Source organism: Arachis duranensis, chromosome 3, assembly GCF_000817695.3.
Source record: "Arachis duranensis cultivar V14167 chromosome 3, aradu.V14167.gnm2.J7QH, whole genome shotgun sequence".
Classification (NCBI taxonomy): domain Eukaryota; kingdom Viridiplantae; phylum Streptophyta; class Magnoliopsida; order Fabales; family Fabaceae; genus Arachis; species Arachis duranensis.
The window spans coordinates 118,151,024-118,162,069 of NC_029774.3; positions in this window are offsets into that span (position 1 = coordinate 118,151,024).

The following is an 11,046-nucleotide window of genomic DNA, read 5'->3' on the forward strand; positions in this document are numbered from 1 at the left end:
ATTAATAAATAATTTCTTTAATATATTTTTGTTTTAATATCATAAAAAATAAAATTTAATCTAATTTATTTTTATGTAAATATTTTTTTATTACATTCAATTAGTAAATTTAAAATATACTAAAGTATTTTTATATAATAATAGAGATAAAAAATAATAAAAAAAACAACTAAATTGCCAACAAAAAAAATAATATTATTATAAATAATATTAAAATATTTTTTATATGATTATAAAAGCTAAAATTAATTTTAAAAATAAATGTAAAAAGGACTTCAAATTAAATAAAAAATACAAATAATATAAATATATGTGAAAAAATTTAAACTCTAATACATAAAGAATATTAGTTATTTTTTATTATTATTACGCTATTAAATTTTACTTTATATGATGCATCTATTATAATAATAATATATAAATTTAAAATTTGTTGAAGTGCCAAAGCCACCATTTGTCCTTCTTTAAGTCCGTCTCTAGTTTCATCTATCACTTTATACAGATAAACATAAGGTGAATGTTATAGTGTCTAAGTTATGGTGCCTAACTTACTAAAAAGGTAAAGAAATAATATTTAATAAATTTTAACTATTTTACTTTTATTTTATATATTTTATTTTTTACCTATAAAAACAAGTTAGGCAATTTAGACACAACAATAAAAAATATCATAAAATCCACCTAAACATAATTATAGATATATGAATAATAAATAATGAACAATAAATAAGATTCGAGTAAAGATTTGTTTTATCACTTAAACCTGCGAATTACGGAAGAGCCCAATTTAGATAACTCAAAACTGAACTCACCAAACACAAGCATTGAGATCTAACTATGCGTACTTTTGGACCACTAATTAAAAACAAATTGAAAAAAAAAAGTAGAGTTAGTTTTAATATAGAGGAACAAAACATCGACCAATTTATATAAAAGCAGGACGGATCCAGTTTTTAAAAAATTTATTAAAAAAATATATATAATTATAATTTTTTATAATTTTATTTTTAATATAATAATTATATAAAAAAATATAACAATATCAATAGTATATTATAAAATTATACAATACTAATAATTTATAACGTGTTTAGTTAAAAATTATCACATATTTTATTAATTAAAATTAATTCTTTCAAAAATTTTAAAAAATTTAGAAATAAATTATAAATTATTAATTATTTGAAAGACACAGTACCCTTATAAAATATAAGATATAAGATATCTTTAAAAAAAAATTTTTAACAACATAAATTTAGAAGAAAAATGAGTTTTTTTACAAGAAAATAATATCTAAAGTACATAATGTGATTACCAAAATATAACTGCATAAGTCATTATTAATATAATAATATAAATATTAAATATAATAATATAAAAAATAAATATTTTTTTTAAAAAATAAATATAGAGATTATTGTATAAAAACTAATTTGAAAGATACAAAGACTTGGGTATGATATTAAATTAGTTAAGTAAAAAATATTAGTGAATTAAACAATTAAAACATAAATCCATCATATAGTGAAAAATAATACATATAAAACTATTAAATTACATAATATTTTTTATTTTTTGAACACATATCTCATATATAAGTCTACGAGGCAAGGTTGTTTTAGAGGAAAAGCTCAGTATTGACGCGAAGGAAGCGACGAATACTCAGAGATATCAGGTGGCACCTGCCGTTCAGAATACGATTAAAGTTCAAACTCAACAGGATGTTAGCGAAAGAGATCTAGGGACTGAGGTGAAAGAGCTGAGGAAAGAGGGGAAAAAGGGGACCTTCACGGCAATGGGTGGACGAAGAAGATGGGATTGCCAGTGGCAAAAGAGAACTTGGTCTGGTTGCAGAGAAGTCTAATAGGCGGTACGACAAAGGCTATTGACTATAAGTCTCTGACGGCCATGATAGGAAAGAACTTACCGCAAGTCGTGGAGGTACGAGAACTCGGAGCTTACAAAACTCTCCTGACATTTGATAGCATTTTAAGTGCGGAAGAAGCCTTCACGCTTAAAATGAACAATATTCTGAAGTTCTTCCATAGCGTCTGGAGATGGGAGGAGGAGGAGTGTAGTGAAACTCGAAGGGTATGGCTAGAGTGTTTCGATGTCCTGTTACATACGTGGTCTGTGGAGACGTTTAAATTGATTGGTAGTCAATGGGGTGAAGTTGTTGGGTGTGACGAAGTCACGAATTCATGTCTATCGTTCAGTGTGGGACGAATATAAATTGACACTTGTATTTTGGACATTATCAGTGAGTGAATTCACATCATTGTTGGTACTAGTGGGTTTGATGTCCTAGTTAAGGAGGTTGGACACGAGAGTTATGGATCGGAGTATCAGCTTGAGGATGTTAGCACTTCTGGTCTCCCAAAAGCATGCGAGATTTTGGGTATGAGCAGGTTGAATTCGATAACACCAGTAGCAAGTAGAGATCCGGTGGTTGAGGGGCTGATGGTGATGCCAAGAGAGGAAGAAGCTGAAAAGGGTATATTGGTGATTCCCGTTAACATTTTGAATGAGTGGAGTTATTGTAACTTAATTGAATTTAAAACTACGAAGGTAACAGAGGATTCTGTAGGGAGGGAATAGCAGATTTTAAGGGATGTCCTGATTTACTCATTGATGCTGAATCTGAAAAAATGGTTAGTTGGGATTATGGGTTTGATGGGCTGAATTTTGGTGGCTGTTGGAGAAAAAAAAAACAAAAATAAAACCTGCTGAAGGGCTGGCCCAATAATCAATCAGGTGGCACAAGTGATGATGGAAGGAGATTGGGCCGCTCCTCATCAACTGTAGGCCCAGAGACTGATGTGGAGGACGCGGAAGGCTAGATCAGGCGGCCGAGTCGGGCTCCTTCCAGATGGGTGCTCTCCATCTCCTGGATCAAGCGCCGCAACTCACGCTTGCCTTGAAGGAGAGAACCTGGAGGCTGCTGATGAGACTAGACCATGAGGGAAGGGAGGTGCACGAGCTAGCGAGCAAGACCGTCAACGGGCTGAGCGCAACGTGACTGATGTTGTAACTGGGCACCATGCGGCTAAGCTGGAATCAACGGACCGTCTCCCTAAGCCTTCAACAAACTCCGCACCGGTGATGATAGGAGTTGGCTCCTCCAGGGAAGACAGGGTCGAGAGACAGACCCAGCAGACAAAGCCAGCGCCGGGGAAGGATGCTGCAGTCGGCCGGGAAGAGATCCTAGAAGATAGTGACGAAGCTTTAGAAGACGCTATGCCTCTGGCTGTTGCAAGACTTGAGGAGGGCAGGGGCGATAATGGGCTAGGGATGGATGCTGGCAGCAGAAACAAGAGACTCAGTGATATGAAGAGTCTGGAAAGATAAGAGCAGATGATTGAAAATAGAAGGGCATGGGACCTAGCAGTAGAATCCGGAGCAGTGCAGTGCGATGAAGATGATGACATAATGGCGATTCTACAAGAACATAATGAAGCGCTTGCCCAAAAGAGGATGCAGACCAAAAAAGCTAAAAAAGGTGTGTACCAAAGATTTAAAATAATTTTTAGCTCTTGGAATGTTAGGGGGTTAGGGGGTTGGTAAGCTGAGTATAGTTAAAGAGCTCAAAATAAAACAGAAGCTGAATATGCTAGGTTTGGTTGAGTCTAAAATGCCAGTTGTGACTAGGTATGATGTAGTACGTATTTGGAGGAGCGATGCTATGGGGTGGGAGTATGTAGGCTCAGAAGGCACCTCCGGAGGGTTGGTGTTAATGTGAGATATTATACTGTTTAGAATGAATAATTGCTACAAAGGGGAGAGATGGTTGTGTGTTGAAGGAGTCCTATTGAAAAATGATTTTCCTTGGGCTTTCTGTTTGGTATATGGTGCTCATAATAGAGTAGAAAAACTTGCTGTATGGGAGGAACTGAGCTTTATAGCTGGTGTATGTCAAGTACCGATATGTTACATGGGTGACTTCAATGAGGTTATACAAGTTGAAGAGAGGAAAGGACATGATAGGCTAACAGGGTCTGCAAAAGACTTCAAGTGTTGGGTACAAGATATGCAGCTAGTGGATCTACCGTTGCATGATCGTAAGTTTACTTGGTTTAGAGGCCGCTCCTGCAGTCACATTGATAAAATCCTAGTGAGTGTAGAATGGATGGAGGAGTTTCTGGAGATTCGGCTAAAAGGGGGGACCGAGAGGCCTGTCAGACCACTGCCTAATTATAGTGAAAGATACCATATCCAGAGGTTGACCACAGCCCTTTCGTAGCTTAGATTCCTGGTTTACACATGACGGTTTCCTAAGGAAGGTCATGGAAGAATAGAGGAATCTTGGTGAGGCACGGTTCACAGATAAGTTGAAGGCTTTAACAGTACCTCTGGGAAGATGGCATAAAGACAATTTTGAGGACATGGATAAGAAAATTCAGCGTTTTAAGGAGGAAACCAGGAAGATAGACGAGTTGCCAGGAAATGGAGTTTATGATGATACATTGGAGGCTAGAAGGAAGGCACTAGTAAGTTGTTGCAAGCAATGGTATATCAGAAAAGAAATACACTGGAAGCAAATGTCGCGCTCCAGGCATGCGAAAGATATCGATAAGAACACTAGGTACTTCCATAACTTGGCATCGGCAAGAAGGAGGAAGAATAGACTTGATGCTCTAGTAATTCATGGTAGGTTGATAAGAAATCAAGCTCGGATCAAGATTGCCATCAGAGATTTCTATAAAGATCTATATCACCAGGAGAGATCATCGATAGTGGGTTTTAGGGATGGTCTGGTAAATTAGATTGATGAAGAAGACTCGATAGCTTTGGAGAGAATACCAACAATGGAAGAGATTAGAGAAGCCGTCTGGGATTATGAATCATCCAAGGCTCCAGGGAGTGATGGATATAACATGAATTTTATTAAAAAGTGCTGGGATAAGATTGGTGTGGAGTTTGTTATAGCTGTCCTGGATTTCTTTCGATCGTCACGATTACCTTCTGAGGCCAATATTACTTGGGTGGCCCAAGCACCTAAGTTTACCGGAGCTTAGGAGATCAAGAAACTTTGGCCGATCAGCATGGTTGGTTGTGTATATAAAGTACGTGATTTTCAAAGTGATGGTTAGGAGGATGAGATCAGTCAGGCCAGGTCTAGTAGGGGAGACTGATGAGCGGATATTTTATACGCTTTTTGGGGGCAATTTCACGTAGATTTTAGTATGTTTTAGTTAGTTTTTAGTATATTTTTATTATTTTTTAGGCAAAAGTCATATCTCTGGACTTTACTATGAGTTTGTGTATTTTTCTGTGATTTTAGGTATTTTCTGGCTGAAATTGAGGGAGCTGAACAAAAATCTGATTCAGGCTGAAAAAGGACTGCTGATGCTGTTGGATTCTGACCTCCCTGCACTCGGAATGGCTTTTTTGGAGCTATATGAGTTCAACTGGCACGCTCTCAATTGGGTTGGAAAGTAGACATCTAGGGCTTTTCAGAAATATATAATAGTTCATACTTTGCGCGAAGATAGACGACATAAACTGGCGTTTAACGCCAGTTCCATGTTGCAGTCTGGCGTTCAGCGCCAGAAATAGGTTGCAAGTTGGAGTTCAACGCCAGAAACAGGTTACAACCTGGCGTTCAACTCTAGAAATAGCCCAGGCACGTGAGAAGCTTAAGTCTCAGCCCCAGCACACACCAAGTGGGCCCCAGAAGTGGATTTATGTACTGTCCATCTTAGTTTACTCATTTTCTGTAAACCTATGTTACTAGTTTAGTATTTAAACAACTTTTAGAGACTTATTTTGTATCTCATGACATTTTTAGATCTGAACTTTATACTTTGTGACGGCATGAGTCTCTAAACTCCATTGTTGGGGGTGAGGAGCTCTGCAGCGTCTCGATGAATTAATGCAATTATTTCTGTTTTCCATTCAAACATGCTTGTTCCTATCTAAGATGTTCATTCGCGCTTCACTATGAAGAAGGTGATGATCCGTGACACTCATCACCTTCCTCAATCCATGAACGTGTGCCTGACAACCACCTCCGTTCTACATTAGATTGAATGAGTATCTCTTAGATTCTTTAATCAGAATCTTCGTGGTATAAGCTAGAATTGATGGCGGCATTCATGAGAATCCGGAAAGTCTAAACCTTGTCTGTGGTATTCCGAGTAGGATTCTGGGATTGGATGACTGTGACGAGCTTCAAACTCGCGAGTGTTGGGCGTAGTGACAGACGTAAAAGGATCAATGGATCCTATTCCGACATGATCGAGAACCAACGGATGATTAGCCGTGCTGTGACAGAGCATTTGGACCATTTTCACTGAGAGGATGGGAAGTAGCCATTGACAACGGTGACGCCCTACATACAGCTTGCCATGGAAGGAGCCTTGCATTTATGAAAGTGAGAAAGCATTATGTTGCAGAAACTCAAAGGATAAAGCATCTCCGAAACTCCAACATATTCTCCATTACTGCATAATAAGTATTTATTTCATGCACTTTTACTTTTTACAATTAAAACTAAAAATTATTATTGATATTATATCCTGACTAAGAATAATAAGATAATCATAGCTTGCTTCAAGCCAACAATCTCCGTGGGGCTCGACCCTCACTTACGTAAGGTATTACTTGGACGACCCAGTGCACTTGCTGGTTAGTTGTGCGGATTGCAAAAGTGTGATTGCAATTTCGTGCACCATGTTTTTGGCGCCGTTGCCGGGGATTGTTTGAGTTTGAACAACTGACGGTGAATCTTGTTTCTTAGATTAGGAAAAATTAGTCCTTTTGGTTTAGAGTCACTAGAATTGCATCTATTATTATCCCTTTTAAAAACTTTTTCAAAAATATTATTTTTCTTTATTAATTTTTAGTTTTTCTGTGAAGTTTAGTGTCATGTTTTAAGTTTGGTGTCAATTGCATGCTTTTCTTTGTCTTTCAATTTTCGAATTGCATGTTCTTTGTTTTTCTTTGATCTTCAAATTGTTCTTGTCAATTTTTCTTATTTGATCTTTGGTTTTTCTTGTTCTGTGTGTTTTCGTGTTTTTCTTGTGCTTTTTCAAAATATTAGTTTTCAAAAATATTTTTTTATATACAATATTAAAACACGTTACATTTATAGCTCAGTTGGCTAGAGCGTTGGCTTATGTTCTTGGCAATTGGGTATCTTCCTTTTAAATTTTTTTTCAAAAATAATTTTTCTTTGATTAAATCTTGTGCCAAACTTTAAGTTTGGTGTTTTCTTGTTAATCTTTCTTTAATTTTCAAAAATTTTATTGTGGGTTTCTAAAAATTTTAAGTTTGGTATTCTTTCTTTTGTTTTTCTTGTTCTTGTGAGTCTTCAAAGTGTTCTTGGGTCTTCTTTGTGTTTTGATCTTAAAATTTTTAAGTTTGGTGTTCCTTGGTATTTTCTCCAAAATTTTCGAAAACAATGAGCATTTGATCTAAAAATTTTAAGTCTTGGATCTTTTGTGTGTTTTTATCTTTCATCATAAAATTCAAAATTCAAAAATATATATATATTTTCTAACTATTTTTAAAGCAATTATTCCGAACTTTTTTCTAAAACAATTTTGGATTTCATTTTTAAATTTTTAAAATTATAGCCTTTTCAAAAATATTCTAACCACTTTCTCTCTCCTCACTTTTTCGAATTTCTTCATAAAATATTTTCAAATTCTTTTTGTTTTTATTTTTATTTTAGTTTTTATTTTATTTTATTTTATTATTTCCAAACCTCCTCTATAATAATAAAATAAATAAAATAAATTCACATCATCTCCCTTTCTCCAATATGGACTTAAGTGGAAATGAACAGTCCAAAAGGACTCTAGGGTCATATGCTAACCCCACTACTGCTTCATATGGGAGTATTATCTGTATACCCTCCATTGAAGTTAGCAGTTTTGAGTTGAATCCTCAGCTCATTATCATGGTGTAGTAAAATTGCCAGTATTCTGGTCTTCCACAGGAAGAACCTACAGAGTTTCTGGCACAGTTTTTACAAATTGCTGACACAATACATGATAAAGAAGTAGATCAGGATGTCTACAGATTGTTACTATTTTCATTTACTGTAAAAGACCAAGTTAAGAGGTGGTTAAATAACCAACCTAAGGCCAGCATAAAGACATGGAAACAGCTGTTAGAAAAATTTCTGAATCAATATTTCCCTCCAAAATGGATGATACAGCTAAGGTTGAGCATCCAATGCTTTAAACAAGGAGATAATGAATCCCTTTATGATGCCTGGGAGAGATACAGAGAGATGCTAAGAAAATGCCCCTTTGAAATGTTTTAAGAATGGGTGCAGTTAAACATCTTCTACTATGGGCTTACAGAAAGAGCTCAGATTTCTCTAGACCACTCAGTTGGTGGATCTATACACATGAGAAAGACAATAGAAGAAGCTCAAGAGCTTATTGATACAGTTGCCAGAAATCAGCATTTGTACCTTAGCAGTGAACCTTCCATCAACGAAGAGGCTAAAACAGTAACTGCTGAATTCAGTCCTACAGAACAAGTTACTAAATTCAATCAGCAACTGGATTTTCTAGCAAAATAGCTAGCCGAATTCAAGGAGATACTACAAGAAACAAGAATGGCCAATATGAATATGGAAATACAGTTGAAGCAAACAGAACAGCGGTTATCAAAACAAATAATAGAAGAGTGCCAAGTAGTTCAATTAAGAAGTGGAAAAACATTAAATACCTCACTTTAAGGCAGCAGGAAGCCAAGAAATGAACAGACTGCTACCCAAAATCCCTCTGAGGACAGTCAGAGCCTAGAGAGGAATAATTATGGCGCTTAAATGCCAGAAAATGAGTGGAAAGCTGGCGTTGAACACCCAACCCATGCTCAGTCCTGGCGTTCAACGCTAGAAACAAGCAAGGAATTGGCGTTGAACGCCCAAAGGAAGCACAGTTCTCGCGTTCAGATGCCAGAAATAGGTAAGGAGTTGGCATCTAACGCCACTCCAGCTTCCACCCCTGGCATTCAAATGCTAGTAGGAGATCAGACACATACAAATGCTGATAGCAACCCCTCTAAAAAGGCTTCTCAACCCACATCCGTAGGCAATAAACCTACAACAACTAAGGTTGAGGAATACAAAGCCAAAATGCCTTATCCTCAGAAACTCCGCCAAGCAGAACAGGATAAGCAATTTGCCCGCTTTACAGACTATCTCAGGACTCTTGAAATAAAGATTTTGTTTGCAGAGGCACTTGAGCAAATACCTTCTTATGCTAAGTTCATGAAAGAGATCTTAAGTCATAAGAAGGATTGGAGGGAAACTGAAAAAGTTTACCTCACTGAAGAATGCAGTGCAGTCATTCTGAAAAGCTTACCTGAGAAGCTTAAAGATCCCGAAAGCTTTTTGATACCATGCACATTAGAAGATACTTGTACCAAGCAAGCGCTATGTGATCTTGGGGCAAGTATCAACCTAATACCTGCATCTACTATCAAAAAGCTTGGGTTGACTGATGAAGTCAAACCAACCCGGATATGTCTCCAACTTGCTGATGGTTCCATTAAACACCCATCAGGCGTGATTGAAGACATGATTGTCAAGGTTGGACCATTTGCCTTTCCCACTGACTTTGTGGTGCTGGAAATGAAGGAGCACAAGAGTGCAACTCTCATTTTAGGAAGACCTTTCCTAGCAACTGGCCGAACCCTTATTTACATCCGAAAAGGGGAAGTAACCCTGAGAGTCAATGAGGAAGAGTTTAAGTTGAATGTTGTCAAAGCTATGCAGCATCCAGACACCCCAAATGACTGCATGAGCATTGATATTATTGACTCTCTGGTAAAAGAGGTCAATATGACTGAGAGTCTCGAATCAGAGCTAGAGGATATCTTTAAAGATATTTAGCATGATCTGGAGGAACCAGAGAGAATAATAGAACCTCTGAAAATCCCTCAAGAAGAGGAGAAACCTCCCAAACCCGAGCTCAAACCATTACCACCATCCCTGAAATATCCATTTCTGGGAGAAGGTGATACCTTTCCTGTAATCATAAGCTCTACCTTAGAGTCACAAGAAGAGGAAGCACTAATTCAAGTACTAAGGACATACAAGACAACTCTTGGGTGGTCCATCAGTGATCTTAAGGGCATTAGCCCAGCTAGATACATGAACAAGATCCTATTGGAGGGTGACACTAAGCCACTTTTAGGGATGTTTTCATTAGTTTTTATGTTAAATTCACATTTCTGGACTTTACTATGAGTTAAGCCTTGTCCAAGTCGTCCCTAAGAAGGGTGACACGATAGTGGTTCATAATGAAAAAAATGAACTGGTTCCTACAAGAACAGTTACAGGGTGGCGTATGTGTATTGATTACAGAAGGATCAATACAGCTACCAGAAATGATCATTTTTCTTTACCATTCATAGACCAGATGCTAAAAAGACTAGCAGGTCATGAATACTACTGCTTCCTGGATGGATATTCAGGTTATAATCAAATTGCAGTAGATCCTCAGGATCAAGAGAAAACAACATTCACATGTCCATCTAGAGTATTTGCATACAGAAGGATGCCATTTGGTCTGTGCAATGCACCTGCAACCTTTCAAAGGTGCATGCTCTCTATTTTCTCTGATATGGTGGAAAAATTTCTGGAAGTCTTCATGGATGACTTTTTAGTATTTGGAGACTCATTCAGCTCCTGTCTTGACCATTGGTGCGCGAAATTGTGAACAATACTTTTCACAACTCTCATAATCCCCGGTCATGAACCCTAAAAACTTGGTGTTCAATACCATGGCATTACACAACTTCGCACAACTAACCAGCAAGTGCACTGGGTCGTCCAAGTAATAAACCTTACGCGAGTAAGGGTCGATCCCACGGAGATTGTTAGTATGAAGCAAGCTATGGTCATCTTGTAAATCTTAGTCAGGCAAACTCATATGGATATGGTGATGAACGAAAATGACATAAAGATAAAGATAGAGATACTTATGTAATTCATTGGTAGGAACTTCAGATAAGCGCATGAAGATGCCTTCCCTTCCATCTCTCTGCTTTCCTACTGTCTTCATCCAATCCTTCTTACTCCTT